The sequence below is a fragment of the Symphalangus syndactylus genome, chromosome 1, assembly GCF_028878055.3.
Source record: "Symphalangus syndactylus isolate Jambi chromosome 1, NHGRI_mSymSyn1-v2.1_pri, whole genome shotgun sequence".
Classification (NCBI taxonomy): Eukaryota; Metazoa; Chordata; class Mammalia; order Primates; family Hylobatidae; genus Symphalangus; species Symphalangus syndactylus.
This window is the reverse complement of record NC_072423.2, coordinates 73,105,819-73,122,896: the sequence shown is the minus strand read 5'-3', so window position 1 is coordinate 73,122,896 and position 17,078 is coordinate 73,105,819. Positions and strand designations below refer to the sequence as shown.

The following is a 17,078-nucleotide window of genomic DNA, read 5'->3' as shown; positions in this document are numbered from 1 at the left end:
AAAATCTACCATTGTAACTGTTTTAAGTGTATAGTGCAGTGGCATTAAGTACAGTCACACCATTGTGCAGTCATTACTACCATCCAGAGCTTTTTCATGATTGCAAACTGAAACTCTGTACCCATTAAACAACAGCTCCCCTTTCTTGCCTCTGGCCCCTGGTAAGCACCAGTCTACTTCCTGTCTCTAGGAATCTGACCACTCTAGTTGCCTCAGATAAGTGAAACGACAGAGTATTTGTCCTGCTGTGTCTGGCTTACTTCACTTGGCATTCTGTCTTTAAAGTTCATCCATGTTGTACTGTTAACGTGTCAGAATTCCCTTCCTCCTTCATAAGTCTGAATAATATTCAATTGTGTATATGTGTGTGTGTGTGTGTGTGTGTGCGCGCACTACAATTTGTTTTTGTTTTTGTTTTTGAGACGGAGTTTCCCTCTTGTTGGCCAGGCTGGAGTGCAATGGCAAGATCTCGGTTCACCGCAATTTCTGCCTCCCGGGTTCAAGCAATTATCCTGCCTCAGCCTCCGAGTAGCTGGGATCACAGGCATGCACTACCACGCCTGGCTAATTTTTGTATTTTTAGTAGAGATGGGGTTTCTCCATGTTGGTCAGGATGGTCTCGAACTCCAGACCTCAGGTGATCTGCCCACCTCGGCCTCCCAAAGTGCTGGGATTACAGGCATGAGCCACTGCACCCAGGCAACATGCATATATTTTGTAACACAGGAATCTCACTTCTAGAAAGTTATCCTGAGGAAATGAAAGGCATGTGCTGTGCTTCTGCCTAGTTAACATTTTAATATTCAATCTTCACTGATATTTGTGTTTCTCTGTTGGTATATTTACACAATATACATTTTTGTATATGTACATACAAAAAGCTCAATACATTTTAAATGAAAGATACGTGTAAAAGTCTTGAGTGACATTCCAGATATAATAGGTAGAGCACTAACGTCTTGTGAAGACATTTTCAGAGTCAAGCTGAGTGTCACCACCAGGTGACACATGACACAACATGTCACACCTCACATGTTGTTGGGGCTAAAAGAAGCGTCAGAGCAAAACTAATCACACAGCGGTCATATTCTTGAATTATCTTCAGAACATAATGTTTTAAGCATTTAATCTTATCATATGTGTAACAAAGAATCTGACTGGTCTTTGTCCTCAGTTCCTAGGAGGTAACCTCTACGCTCTTGGAATTTCCAGAGTAATTGGCATTTACTTGTTACTCATGGCAGGCCCATGGGACTACACATGACGGTTGATGCTAACAAGGTGACTTGTGCCGGACCTCTCCATACTTTATACTGACAAGGTGGCTCAGGATGGGGACTGGCCACAGCAGAAAGACCAACCATGTGATTATAGGACTGGGGCTTTGAGTCAAATGATATCAGTGTGACCTCTGAAGAAAGGTGGGGACTGGAGATGGAGTCACATGGGCAAAGATTCAATAAGAAACACCATTAAAACTCTGGACACTGAAGCCCAGGTTAGCTTCCCTGGTTAAGAGTACTCTGTCCAGGGCCGGGCACAGGGCCTGTAATCCCAGCATTCTGGGAGGCCGAGGCAGGTGGGTCACTGGCAATCAGAAGTTTAAGACCAGTTTGGCCAACATGGAGAAACCCCATCTCTACTAAAAATACAAAAATTAGCTGGGTGTGGTACATGCCTGTAGTCCTAGCTACTCAGGAGGCTGAGGTGGGAGGATCACTTGAACTGGGAGGCAGAGGTTGCAGTGAGCCGAGATCACGCCACTTCACTCCAGCCTGGGTGACGGAGCCAGACCCTGTCTCAAAAAAAAATAAAAATAAAAATAAATTGTGCCATCGATATGCTGGATTTTTGGGGAAAAGGGGAGATGCATCTCTGAGGATGCTGGGAGATTTGCATTTGGAATCCTCCCAGATTTCACCCTGTGCTTTTTCTCCGGCTTGTTTTGATTTGTATCTTTTTGTTATAATAAAACTGCAATTGTAAATATAGAGCTCTCCTGAGTGCTATGAACCATTTTAGCAAATTATCAAACCTGAGGGAGTCCATGAGGACCCCCAAATTTGCAGCCAGCTGGTCAGAAGTGAGAGCAGCCGTGGGAATCTCTAAACTTGTGGCTGGTATCTGAAGTGAGGCTGGTATTGTGGAGGGCTGTGCCCTTACCTGTGAAGTTTGGCTTAAGTTCGAGTGCCAAAGTAGTTTGCCTTTTAATATCATCATTTTCATCATTTTTGCTATTTTTTTTTTTTTTTTTGAGATGGAGTCTCGTTCTGTTGCCCAGGCTGGAGTGCGGTGGTGCGATCTTGGCTCACTGCAACCTCCACCTCCCGGGTTCAAGTGATTCTTCAGCCTCAGCCTCCTGAGTAGCTGGGACTACAGGCATGCACCATGGTGTCCAGCAAATTTTTGTATTTTTAGTAGAGACGAGGTTTCACCATGTTGGCCAGGCTGGTCTTGAACTCCTGACCTCAGGTGATCCACCTGCCTTGACCTCCCAAAGTGCTGGAATTACAGGCATGAACCACGTTGCCCGGCCTTTGCTATCTTTTTGTTGTTGTTGTTTTTGAGACAGAGTCTTGCTTTGTCACCCAGGCTGGAGTGCAGTGGCACAATCTCGGCTCACTGCAACCTTTGCCTCCCGGGTTCAAGTGATTCTCCTGCCTCAGCCTCCCAAGTAGCTGGGACTACAGGCACCTGCCACCACGCCCAGCTAATTTTTGTATTTTTAGTAGAGACGGGGTTTCACCACGTTGGCCAGGATGGTCTCGATCTCTTGACCTCGTGATCCACCCACCTCGGCCTCCCAAAGTGCTGGGATTACTGGCGTGAGCCACCACACCCGGCCCTGGTTAGCAATTTTATGAAAACATTTGAATTTCAAGTCTAGATTAGCAGTAAGTAACTTGTATTTGGAGAAGTATGTAAATGTTTGTTTAAGGAGGATATTCATCACCAGCTTTTTTTTTAAGATCCAAAGTTTGGAAACAATCTACACGTCTATTTATGGGGGTGTGGAAAAGCAAATGGCTTTTGAAGAAATGCAGACAGCAAGTGCATACTAGACCATCTCTAGAGGATGTGGAACAGATAGATAGATTTTCAAGTGGAAAGGGCTGTTGAAGAAATGTGGTTTATTTATTTATTTATTTTTAGAGACAAGATCTAGTTCTGTCACCCAGGATGGAGTGCTGTGGTGCCATCATAGCTCACTGCAGCCTTGAACTCCTGGGCTCAAGCCATCCTCCTGCCCCAGCTTCTCAAGTAGCTGAGATTACAGGCTTGAGCTACCACATCCAGCTCTTGAAATGTGGTTTAGAAAATCTTAGTTCTGGGTGTGCATGGTGGCTCACGCCTGTAATCCCAGCACTTTGGAAGGCTGAGGCGGGCAGATCACAAGGTCATGAGTTCGAGACCAGCCTGGCCAACACAGTGAAACCCCATCTCTACTAAAATACAAAAATTAGCTGGGCATGGTGGCACGTGCCTGTAATCCCAGCTACTCAGGAGGCTGAAGCAGGAGAATCTCTTGAACCCGGGAGGCAGAGGTTGTAGTGAGCCAAGATTGCACCATTGCACTCCAGCCTGGGCAACACCATCTCAAAAAAAAAAAAAAAAAAAGAAAGTCTTGGTTCCCCTGGAAAAAAAAGAGGGACACTTATTCTCCTCCACCCACCTCTCTTTCTACCCCTGTTCTCCCAGAGCAGGAAATGCTAATTCCATTGGTCAAGGTGTGGGTTAGGTTTTACTTGCTAGTTGACGGGGCCACTGGGCACCAGGGGTCCTACACTCACAGGGCTTTTCCTCTGCTGTGTTCTGTAGTCAAGCTGCTAGGACTCTCAGGGCCCAGCTAAGTCTCTGCGCTCCTGCTCTCCCTGATTTTTTATTTGGTCTTCTCTTCCACTAATTCTCCTCCAGGAGCTCTCCACTTCCTCAATCAGTGAGCTAAACTGAGCTTGGCTCCGTGCTACAGGACTGGCCATCTCTTCTCTCTCTCTCTTTCTCTCTGCAGGGTGAGAATGCTTATTAATGTGATAGGCAGAATTCTAAGAGTAATCCTCGGGGCCCTCTTCCTTGTGGGTGAAAACAGAATGTGTTTATCACTCCTGTGATTACGTTATACTATAAGCCAAAGAGAGAATGTGTGAGTGGCTCTAATCTAATCACACAAACCCTTTAAGCTTAGAAAGCTTTCTCAGGCTGGTCATAGAAGGAAAGTCAAAGAGATTTGAAGCATAAGAACAGTTCACTGTTGCTGGCTTGAAGATAGAAGAGGCCACATGTGAGGAGGACCAGAGAGTGGCTTCTAGGAGCTGAGAGCAGTCCCAAGACAACATTTAGCATGGGAAATGGGGACTTTCGTCCTGCAGCCATGTGGAACTGAATTCTGCCAATGAGCTGAATGAGGCCGAATGCAGATTTTCCCCGTTTCCAAAGAGCCCAGCCTTTGAGACCCTAAGCAGGGAAACCAAAGGAGTCCACCTAGACTTCTGACCTTATTAACTGTGAGTTAATAAATGAGTGTTGTCTTAAGTTGCTGGTTTGTGATAATTTGTTACACACAACAGAATACTAATACAACGACCTATTTATCCTGTCACTATTTAAACAGCATGAGCTACTGGGATTCCACTGAGCCTGTTTTCTCATCTATAGAACAGGAACACTTACACCAGATGGGTTTGTTGTGTGGCTTAAATGAGACAATGAATGCAGAAAAAAATTTTGTAGATTGTAAAGTGCTAAAGAAAATGGCGAAGTATTCTTGTTACCATTACTGAGCATGTACTTGAACTGGGCCCAGTTGGTGGCCTGGTGTCATCACTTTTTACCCATTAAGATTGGGCAGTGTGGGGATTATAGTTGAAGTGGGGGACAGGGAGGAGTACACTGGCTAGGTTAGAAGTCTTCATAATCCATACCTAAGACTGAATTGTACATAGTAATTAATTAAGTAAGTAATTATTAATTCCAAAGGCAAACTGCTCTCCTAGGTACTTTTTTCTTTTTTTTCAAGATGGAGTTTTGCTCTTGTCACCCATGCTAGAGTGCAATGGTGCAATCTTGGCTCACTGCAACCCCCGCCTCCCAGGTTCAAGTGATTCTCCTGCCTCAGCCTCCCAAGTAGCTGGGATTACAGGTGCCTGCCACCACCCCTGGCTAGTATTAGTATTTTTAGTAGAGACGGGGTTTCACCATGTTGGCCAGGCTGGTCTTGAACTCCTGACCTTAGGCGATCCGCCCACCTTGGCCTCCCAAAGTGCTGGGATTACAGGCGTGAGCCACCGCACCTGGCCTATTCTAGATATTTAAGAATGTAGTTCACATAAGAGGATTACAGCATCATTTGGAAGTATACTGTTATCGAATGTTTAATTGTCTCATCCCAAAAAAATGTAGGAGGGAGATTGTCTTGCCTTTTGTGTTTTAGGTGTCTGCGTCAAAGTTGATCTTTCACAGCCATCTACTTCCTTGTGTTCTGCCGGCATTACTCCCCAAATATCCATTTTCCGCCATCAACAGGGCTTCTTGTGTCTCAATCCAAGCTTTCCTGGATTTCACGGTATGTTAGTAACTCTTTCTCCTTGCCCTCGGGTGTTGGGAGATGGTTCCATTTAACTAATGACTCTGGTGATCTTTCTGTTACATTTCCCACAATAGCTAAAGCCCATGCATAGACATGTTTCAACCAGTTACGCACATAATGGAAGAAGGAGAAGCATTGTTAGGATTAGATTTTTGGGACAAGCTAAGACCAGCTCTCATGTCTCTTCAATTGATTTTTTTTTTTTTCCCAAAAAAGGATCAAGATGTTCTGAAAATGAATTAAATATATTATTGCCCATAGCCTAATTTAGAAAATATTAAGATGACAGTAATAACTTTTTTTTTTTTTTGAGACTGAGTTTCACGCTTGTTACCCAGGCTGGAGTGCAATGGAGCGATCTCTGCTCACTGCAACCTCCTGAGTTCAAGTGATTCTCGTGCCTCAGCCTCCCAAATATTTGGGATTACAGGCATGCGCCACCACATCCAGCTAATTTTGTATTTTTAGTAGAGACGGAGTTTCATCATGTTGCTCAGGCTGGTCTCAAACTCCTGACTTCGGGTGATCCACCCACTTCAGCCTCCCAAAGTGCTGGGATTACAGGTATGAACCACCTTGCCCAGCCAACAGTAATAACTTCTGAAATAAAATGTTTCATACTTGCTTCTAAAAAGTGAAGAATCTCTTTAGGATTTTTTCATCAATTGAAAAAAATAGATAAATAGCAGAAGGAAATACATTTGAGTCTAACTATCTCTGTATCTAACTCTGTATATGTATCTGCCTTTATATGAATATTTTTGTCTGTTATTAGGTCAATGTTTGAAATAAAAATACATTATTATTATGACTAAACTTATTATTTGGAAAGGTTTTGCTTTTTCGTTTCCTCTTTTAATTTTTTTTTTTTTTTTTTTTTTTTTGAGACGGAGTCTTCCTGTGTCGCCCAGGCTGGAGTGCAGTGCCGCCATCTCTGCTCACTGCAAGCTCCACCTCCCGGGTTCACGCCATTCTCCTGCCTCAGCCTCCTGAGTAGCTGGGATTACAGGCGCTTGCCACCACACCCAGATAATTTTTTTTTTTCTTTTTAAGACGGAATCTCGCTCTGCCGCCCAGGCTGGAGGTGCAGTGGCACGATCTCGGCTCACTGCAAGCTCCGCCTCCCGGGTTCACGCCATTCTCCTGCGTCAGCCTCCTGAGTAGTTGGGACTACAGGTGCCCGCCATCACGCCCGGCTAATTTTTTTTATTTTTAGTAGAGACGGGGTTTCACTATGTTGGCCAGGATGGTCTCAATATCCTGATCTTGAGATCTGCCTGCCTCGGCCTCCCAAAGTGCTGGGATTACAGGCGTGAGTCATTTCATCCGGGCTCACTAGGTTTTTATTAAATTCCACTTAAAAAAAATCAAATCTGCTGGGCGCGGTGGCTCACACCTGCAGTCCCAGCACTTTGGGAGGCCCAGGTATGTGAATCACCTGAGGTCAGGAGTTCGAGACCAGCCTGACCAACATGGTGAAACTCCGTCTCTACTAAAAATAAAAAATTAGCCGGGCGTGGTGGCGGGTGCCTGTAATCCCAGCTACTCGGGAGACTGAAGCAGGAGAATCACTTGAACCCAGAAGGCAGAGGTTGCAGTGAGCCAAGATCATGCCACTGCGCTCCAGCTTGGGCGACAGAGTAAGACTCGGTCTCAAAAAAAAAAAAAAAAATCAAATCAACCAAACAACCGAGGGGAACCAAGTTGGCAAAAATCTGGTGATAGGTATATTTGGAAGAATATGTCGGTTAGGATGGTTTTGGCTGTAACAGAAAATACAATGGAAATTTGTTTAAACAATGGTTTCAATGTTATCTCACATAATAAGAAGTCTAGAAGTAGCTGGCTCCAGGTTGGTTAATTCAATAGCCCAGCAATATCATGTAGGACATAGATTATTGGCTGTTTCTATTTGCCATCTTCAGGGTGTCAGCTACTACCCTTGGTGGTCACAGAATTCTAGGCATCATATTCTCACACAATAATATCTACAGGCTGGAATAGAGGGCCCTCCTTCCTTCTGTCCCTTTTCTAAGACTAAATAAAATCAGACCAAATCATCATATTATAAATTAACTGTAGAATAAAGGCTGCTCTGGAACTGCCTTTAGAAAGTTTGAAAACAAATTTTGATAGCATCAAACTGATCTCAAGTAATTTAACTACATGCCAAAACAAACCAAAACATATTTAAAGAAACACAATAAAATCTAGCACAAAACAAAGTAAAAACAGCAAGTACATTAAAAAATTACCAGACATGCAAAGAAAAAGGAAACTATAACCTATAACAAATGGTAAAATCAATGAATAAAAACAGATCCAGAAATGACAAAGTTATAGTGACATTTTATGTATATGACAAGACTATATAGAAATGCTTCCTATGCTCAAAGTAGAGGGGAATGTGATAGAAAAATGGACTATGTAAAACAAAAATCCAAATGGAGTTTCTAGAGATGAAAAATACAGTGAATGGAATTACCAGCAGATCAGACGCTGCAGAAGAAAAGCTCAGCAAACTTGCATACGAAGCAACAGAAACTATGTAAAAATAATAAAACAAAGAAAAAGACTAAAAATCATAAGCGATAAGTGACCTGTGGGACAATATCAAGCTGTGTAACATACATATAATTTGAGTCCTGGAAGAGTAAATTCAGGGAAAATATAAAAATATTTGAAGAAACAATGGCCAAAATTTTCCTAGTTTGATAAAAATGATACACAAACAAATCTAAAAATCTCAGTGAACACCAAGCAGAATATATAGAAAACCACACCCAGATACATCATAATTGAACTACTGAAAACCAGCAATAAAGACAAAATTTAAAAAGCAGGCAGGAAAACAAGATATACTGCCTTCAGAGAAACAAAGATAAGCGTTATAGCAAAGATATAGATATCCAAAGGTGAGTTAATACTTTCTGATTCCTCATCAGAAAATATTTAAATCAGAAGAGCAATGTCCTTAAAGTACTGAAATAAAACAATTGTCAACCTAGAGTTCTATTCCTGAGGAAAATATGTTTCAACGATAAGGGTGAAACAAATTCTCCAAACAAGCACAAGCTGAGAAAATTCATCAGCAGATCTACAATACACAATGCATTAAAAGAAACTATTCAAGCAAAAGAAAAATGAGGCCGGGCGCGGTGGCTCAAGCTTGTAATCCCAGCACTTTGGGAGGCCGAGGCGGGCGGATCACGAGGTCAGGAGATCGAGACCACGGTGAAACCCCGTCTCTACTAAAAATACAAAAAATTAGCCGGGCGCGGTGGCGGGCGCCTGTAGTCCCAGCTACTCGGAGAGGCTGAGGCAGGAGAATGGCGTGAACCCGGGAGGCGGAGCTTGCAGTGAGCCGAGATTGCGCCACTGCACTCTAGCCTGGGCGACAGAGCGAGATTCCGTCTCAAAAAAAAAAAAAAAAAAAAAAAAAAGAAAAATGAAACAAGATGAAAATTTAGATTTGCACGACAGATTCTATAACACCAAATATGGTAAATGTGTGAGTAAAATAAAAGATTTTTTTCCTTAGTTTTAAATTTTATTAGAAAAGCCTGTGCCTGTGTAAATAAAAATTAATAACCATGTATTGAGGTTTATAATATACATAGGAATAAAATGTGGGCCAACAACAGCACAAAGAATTAAGTTGTAAAGTTTACAGCATTAACTAGAAAATGATAATAACTAAAAAGAAGCAGCATTAATAAGCCATTATTAGACATAAAATTGAATAACTCAAAATGCTGAATCAAGCCAAGAGACATCAGAAAAGAGAAAAAGAGGAACAAAGAACAGATTGGGCAAATAGAAAAGAAATAGGAAGGTACCAGGTTTGGACCCATCCATACTGACAGTTACCTTATTTGTAAATCACATAGATTTTCCAATTAAAAGGCAGAGATCGTTAGACTGGATAATAAAGTTAGCCCCAACTGTATACTGCGAACAAGAAATTTACCTTAAACATATGCCTAGGCTAAAACTTAAAGGATGGAATGAGATATATCATGCAAACATGAATCAAATGCAAAACATTTATATTAGACAAAGTAGATTTCAGAATAAGAAATGTGAGCAGGGATAAAAAGGGATATTTCATAATAATAAAGAGGTCGATTCATTAAGAGGACATAACAACCATAGATGTCCGTACTCCTAGTAACAGAGTTTCAACACACATGAAACAAAAACAGAACTGAAAGGAAAAATTGGCAAATCTACAAATATTGTTGGGTACTTTAACACTCTCTTTCCAACAATAAATACAAAAATACACAATGAATAGACAAGAAACAACCTATCCACCAATTTGACGTAGTTGGCAATCATTAAATACTCTGCCAAACAACAAAATACAAATTTTGTAAAAATGCACAGATAGCATTTATCAAAATAGACCATATCCTGGACCATAAGATAAGTCTCGATAAATTTAGAAGAATTGAAGTCATACACAATATGTTCTCTGAGCACATCTGAATTAAACTAGAAATCAACAAGAGATAGATGTCTGAAAAATACCCAAACACTTGGAAATTAAACAACCCAAACACTTGGAAACTAAACACAAAATCAAAACATATCAAAATATGTGAGGTACAACTAAAGCAGTTCTTAGATGAAAAATTACAGTGAAACGCTTTTGTCAAAAAAGAAGAAAGTTATTGAATCAATCTAAGCTTCTACCTAAGGAAACTAGAAGAAAACAGCAAATTAAACTCAAAGCAAGCAGAAAAATGAAAATAATAAAGAGGAGAAGTAGGTGAAAGAGAACACAGTAAAACAATAGAGAAAATCAATGAGACCAAAAACTGGTTCTTGAAAAGATCAATGAACTTGAACAAGCTCTATGAAGACTGATGAAAAAAGAGTGAGAGAAAATAAATCATTGATATTATGGATGAGAGTAATGATATTCCTTGAAAACCTATAGACATCAAGGTGGGTCTGGGCAAGGGGACTCGTGCCTGTGATCCCAGAATTTTGGGAGGCTGAGGCAGCTGGATCACTAGAGGTCAGGAGTTCGAGACCAGCCCAGACAACATGGTAAAACCCCATCTCTATTAAAAATACAAAAATTAGCTGGGCCTGGTGGCAGGTGCCTGTAATTCCAGCTACTCAGGAGGCTGAGGCAGGATAATTGCTTCAGCCCGGGAGGTAGACGTTGCAGTGAGCAGAGATCGTGCAACTATACTCCAGCCTGGGTGACAGAGTGAGACTCTACGCCACCAAAAAAAAAAAAAAAAAAAAAGGCTGGGAGCAGTGGCTCACGCCTGTAATCTCAGCCCTTTGGGAGGCCAAGGCGGGCAGATCACCAGAGATCGGGAGTTCAAGACCAGCCTGACCAACATGGTGAAACCCCATCTCTACTAAAAATGCAAAATTAGCTGGGCGTGATGGCACATGCCAGTAGTCCCAGCTACTTGGGAGGCTGAAGCAGGAGAATCACTTGAACTTGGAAGGCAGAGGTTGCAGTGAGCCGAGATCATGCCACTGCACTCTAGCCTGAGCAACAAGAGCGAAACTCCGTCTCAAAAAAAAAAGGTAATAAAAAAATTAATATGAATAATTTTATGACCAAGATTGACAACTTAAATGAAATGGAAAATGTTCTTTAAAGACACACAGTACTCAAGAAGAAATAGATAACTTTAATAGATTTCTATTAATAAAGAAATTTAATTCATGGTTTAAAACCTTCTGACAAAGAAAACTTATGCTCATATGACTTCACTGGTAAATTATACCAAACATTTAAGTGAGAAATAATACCATCTTTTTTACACAAAGTCTTCCTTTTAATAGACTAAGAGCAAACATTTATCAATTCATTTTATGAGGCTAGCGTTACCTTGATAGCACAAACATAACAATACATTACCATAAAGAACACTACCAACTAATATCTCTCAAAAACATTAATATAAAACTCCTTAACAAAATTTCAGCAAATTGAATCCAATAAAGCATAAAGCGAATAAACATTATTACTAAGTGGAGTTTCTCCAAGGGATGCAAAGCCAGCCTAACAAATTGGAAGACCATGAGGAATGAACCCTTGCCAGACACCAAACCTGCCAGCACCTTCACCTGGACCTCCAATCCTCTAGAACTGTGAGAAATAATTTCTGTTCTTGATAAATGACTTGGGTTGTTTATCAAAGAAATAAATGCTATTTCTTTATAGCAGTACAGGCAAAGATAGTCACATGGTGTGATATTGCCTGTAGGTGTTTTGTACAAGTACTTTATCAGGTTAAGTTCCCTTCTCTTTCTAGTTGCCCAAAAGTTTTTATCATATAAATGTCCATTATTCTCAAATACTTTCACTGTATCTGTTGAGAGTGATCCTATGGATTTTCCCTCATAGATCGTACCATCTAGGTGTCCTCCTACGACAGAACAGCAGAAGAAAGAAAAATCACACCCACAATCCCCCCACCACCCCGTTTTTTTTGAGACGAAGTCTCACTCTTGTTGCCCAGGCTACAGTGCAATGGCATGATCTTGGTTCACTGCAGCCTTTGCCTCCTGCGTTCAAGCGAGTCTCCTGCCTCAGCGGCCTCAGACTCCCGAGTAGCTGGGATTACAGGCACCCACCACCATGCCCGGCTAATTTTGTTGTTGTTGTTTTTTTTTTGAGACAGAGTCTCACTCTGTCGCCCAGGCTGGAGTGCAGTGGTGTGATTTCAGTTCACTGCAAGCTCCGCCTCCCGGGTTCACGCCATTCTCCTGCCTCAGTCTCCTGAGTAGCTGGGACTACAGGCGCCTGCCACCACGCCCGGCTAATTTTTTGTATTTTTTTTTCGGTAGAGACGGGGTTTCACCGTGTTAGCCAGGATGGTCTCGATCTCCTGACCTCGTAATCCGCCCGTCTCGGCCTCCCAAAGTGCTGGGATTACAGGCATGAGCCGCTGCGCCCGGCCTAATTTTGTATTTGTAGTAGAGATGGGGTTTCACTGTGTTGGCCAGTCTGGTCTCAAACTCCTGGCCTCAGGTGATCCGCCTTGGCCTCCCAAAGTGTTGGTATTACCGGTGTAAACTATCGCGCCTGGCCCCACAAGCCCTTTTAATAAGGGCCCTAATGAATTCATGAGGGCAGAGTCATCACGACTTAATCACCTCCCCAAAGGCCCCACATCTTAATACAACCGATATGGGGATTAAATTTCAACATGAATTTTGGAGGGGACACAATTATTTAAACCATAGCAGAGACTTCTGTCCAAAGAGTACAGTAGGGAAAAGGACAAAAAAGAAAGAGGAACTTCACAGTGGAGAAACCTGACAAACACTACTACATCGGCGGAGTGATCAAGATCAACATTAACAATCACAGTTTGGCGGGGCTCAGTGGCGCCTGCCTGTAATCCCAGCACTTTGGGAGGCCAAGGCGGGTGGATCACGAGGTCAAGAGATGGAGACTATCCTGGCCAACATGATGAAACTCCATCTCTACTAAAAATACAAAAATTAGCTGGGCGTGGTGGCACGTGCCTATAGTCCTAGCTACTCAAGAGGCTGAAGCAGGCGAATCACTTGAACCCAGGAGGCAGAGGTTGCAGTGTGCTGAGATTGCCCCACTGCACTCCAGCCTGGCGACAGAGCCAGACTCCGTCTCAAAAAAACAAAAACAAAAAGAAAAACAAAACAAAGCAAAAAAACAGTCATAGTTCATGTAGACTTTGTGTGTGTGTGTGTGTGTGTGTGTGTGTGTGTGGTATGATAGGATGTGATGAAAATGTCACTTTACCTCTGTCTTCTTCCTCCTAATACCCATAACCCCAATCTAATCATGAGGAAAAAAAAAGCAACAAATTCCAGTAGAAAAACATCCTACAAAATTCCTGATCAGTACTCCTCAAAACTGGGTGTCCAGGTCATCAGAAACAAGGAAAGTCTGAGAAACTTTCATAGCCAAGAAAACCTAAATAGATATGATGATTAAATATAATGTGGTGTCCTGTGGGATCCTGGAAGAGAAAAAGGACATAAGGTAAAAACTAGGAAAAATTGAATAAAGTGTGGACTTTAGTTAATAGGAATGTATTGATATCGGTTAAATAATTGCAGCAAATATACCATTCTAATGTAAGGTGCTAATAGTAGGGGAAACTGTACAGAATGGGAGAGTATGTGAGAACTCTCCTATCTGCTTACTTTTTCTGTAAATCTGAAAGTATTTTAAAAATTGTTTTAATTCAGAAGTTACCAGCCAGGCGCGGTAGCTCATGCCTGTAATCTCAGCACTTTGGGAGACCAAGGCGGGTGGATCACCTGAGGTCAGGAATTCAAGACCAGTCTGAGTAGCACGGTGAAACCCTGTCTCAAATAAACATACAAAAAATAGCTGGGTGTGGTGGTGTGCAACTGTAATCCCAGCTACTCGGGAGGCTGACGCACGAGAACCGCTTGAACCCAAGAGGCGGAGTTTGCAGTGAGTGGAGATTGTGCCACTGCACTCCAGCCTGGGTGACAGAGCACGATTCTGTCTCAAAAAAAAAAAAAAGTTACCATTAAGAAAATGAAAAGGCAAGCACATACTAGCAAAAAATGGAAAAACATGCCTGATGAAGAATTTATACCCAGAATACATATAGAACTTTTATATTTAATTTTATATTTAATATTTTGCTTAATATTAGGAAGACAAACAACTGAATTAAAAAGAAAATAGGCAAAAGACTTGAACAGACACTTCACCAAAGATCATACAAATGGCAAATAAGCACAGGAAAAGATGGTCAATATCATATCATATCATTTATCATTAGTAAATGCAAATTAAACTACAATGAGATACTATCACTAGAATTGTTGCTATTAAAAAAACCTGATAGGCCGGGCGCAGTGGCTCATGCCTGTAATCCCAGCACTTTGGGAGGCCGAGGTGGGTGGATCATTTGAGGTCAGGAGTTTGAGAGCAAACTGACCAACACGGTGAAACCCAGTCTCTACTAAAAAATACAAAAAAAAAAAAAAAAAAAATGGCCTGGCGCGGTGGCTCAAGCCTGTAATCCCAGCGCTTTGGGAGGCCGAGGCGGGCAGATCACGAGGTCAGGAGATCGAGACCATCCTGGCTAACACGGTGAAACCCCATCTCTACTAAAAATACAAAAAATTAGCCGGGCGTGGTAGCAGGCGCCTGTAGTCCCAACTACTCGGGAGGCTGACGCAGGAGAACGGCATGAACCTGGGAGGCGGAGCTTGCAGTGGGCCGAGATGGCGCCACTGCACTCCAGTCTGGGTGAAGGAGGGAGACTCAGTCTAAAAAAAAAAAAAAAAACAGAAAAAAAATCCAAAAAAAATTAATCGGGCATGGTGGCGCATGCCTGTAGTCCCAGCTACTCGGGAGGCTGAGGCAGAAGAATCGTTTGAACCCCGGAGGTGGAGGTTGCAGTGAGCCGAGATCACCCCACTGCACTCCAGCCTGGGTGACAGAGCAAGACTCGGTCCCAAAAACAAACAAACAAACAACAAAAAAAAAATAAAAAAACCTCATAATACCAAATGTAAGTGAGGATGGAAGCTACTCGAAATCTTGGAATTTTATATCGTTGATGGGAATATCACTTTGGAAAATACTTCTGCAGCTTCTTAAAGAGTTCATATATACTTACAATGCAATTCAGAAGTCCAGCTTCACACAAAGATTTGCACTTGATGTTCAGAACAGGTTTATGCATAAGAGCCAAAAACTGTGGGTCATCTAAATTGATAAATAAATAGAGGTGCCGGGCGCGGTGGCTCACGCTTGTAATCCCAGCACTTTGGGAGGCCGAGGCGGGCGGATCACGAGGTCAGGAGATCGAGACCACAGTGAAACCCCGTCTCCACTAAAAAAATACAAAAAATTAGCCGGGCGTGGTGGCGGGCGCTTGTAGTCCCAGCTACTCGGAGAGGCTGAGGCAGGAGAATGGCGTGAACCCGGGAGGCGGAGCTTGCAGTGAGCCGAGATTGCGCCACTGCACTCCAGCCTGGGCGACAGAGCAAGACTCCGTCTCAAAAAAATAAATAAATAAATAAATAGAGGTATACTTATACAATGCAAAGCTTAGCTATAAAAAAGAATGGACTACTGACTCTCACATCAGAATGGATGAATCTCAATAGCATTATGTAAAGTGAAAGAAAAGAAGATAAAGACAAAACACCATATAATTCCATTTATTTATTTTTCCTATTGGAAACTTTTATTCTGTTTTGTTGATGCTTAAGGAAAACAGCTTTGCCCATAACTCACTGTGGCCTGGAGTCATGACACCAACTTATATTTGGCCAATTAAGAAAGAGGCCAAACTGCATTCTTCTTAGGTCTATTCAGTTAATAAATGGCACTTAACTGATTTTTTTTTTCATATAACCTTAACAGGAATTCATAAGTTGCACTGATTATGCCCCAAGAGATAAGGGACTGTTGTTAATTCAGATGGGCACCTCTGAAAAGATTTATCAATTTTCTGTCCCGTTCCAGCCAGATTTTTTGGAAAACCTTGGGGAAAGACTGAAATTCCCCACCAGGCTGAGATTGTATGCTAGTTTTTACAACATTAATTAGAAAAAACAAGAATCCCAGCATGGCACCCAACAGACCTCCACAGAGAAAATCATTTACCAGATGAGCACTGTGAGTCATTGTGGTAGGCAGATGCTCCTTAATGGGACCTCGAAGGCCGAAAAACAAGATATTGCTGAGTCCATTCCGGAAAAGAATGGGCAGCAAGCCTCGATAACGCTCTCCAATTCCATGGCATTTCAGTGCCTTGAAAGCCTGATAAGTGCTGATAAATTTGTCATGATGCTTGTGGTCTTGAAGCAATGTCTGAACTCTTTCCAGTGGAGTGAAAATTGCTTCTGTTGTTCCTGCAAGCGCTGCTGCCACGACACGGGTTGCAAACTCTGGAGCACTGACATATTTGTGGGGAAGGCAGGATAAATCCTCATACAGACCAAACATAAGTGCAAGTGTAGTTGTCTTTTGCATCAATTAGGGAAGGATTCCAGGATACAAGTTTCGAAATCCATCCCTTCTCAGCTGAAGTATTGCATCCCGGGTTTTGATGCCATACAGCTGTTGTTGAAAGAGGACCTTCTGAATGGGAAATGTGATTGCTACGTGTTGAAGGCTGCACAGCAGCCACACAAGTCATGCTTCATTTCACCCACATTTATAATATGAGGTGATATATCTTGTTTTGAAGATGTTAGTATTGGCAGCCTCTTTTCATGAGCTTCTGAATCCATCATGTTGCTTAAGATCTTTCTGGGGCCGGGCGCGGTGGCTCACACCTGTAATCACAGCACTTTGGGAGGCTGAGGCAGGTGGATTGCCTGAGGTCAGGAGTTCAAGATCATTCTGGCCAACATGGGGAAACCCTGTCTCTACTAAAAATACAAAATTTAGCTGGGCATGGTGGTGCGTGCCTGTAATCCCAGCTACTCGGGAAGCTGAGGAAGGGGAATTGCTTGAACCAGGGAAGTG

At 42.3% G+C, this 17,078-nt stretch overlaps 1 pseudogene; it reads right to left on the bottom strand.

Moving 5' to 3' along the window:
- Window positions 1-16,855, bottom strand: part of LOC129488312 (mitochondrial nicotinamide adenine dinucleotide transporter SLC25A51-like) — a 34,113-nt pseudogene extending 17,258 nt beyond the window's left edge.
- Window positions 16,856-17,078: the final 223 nt, after the last annotated feature.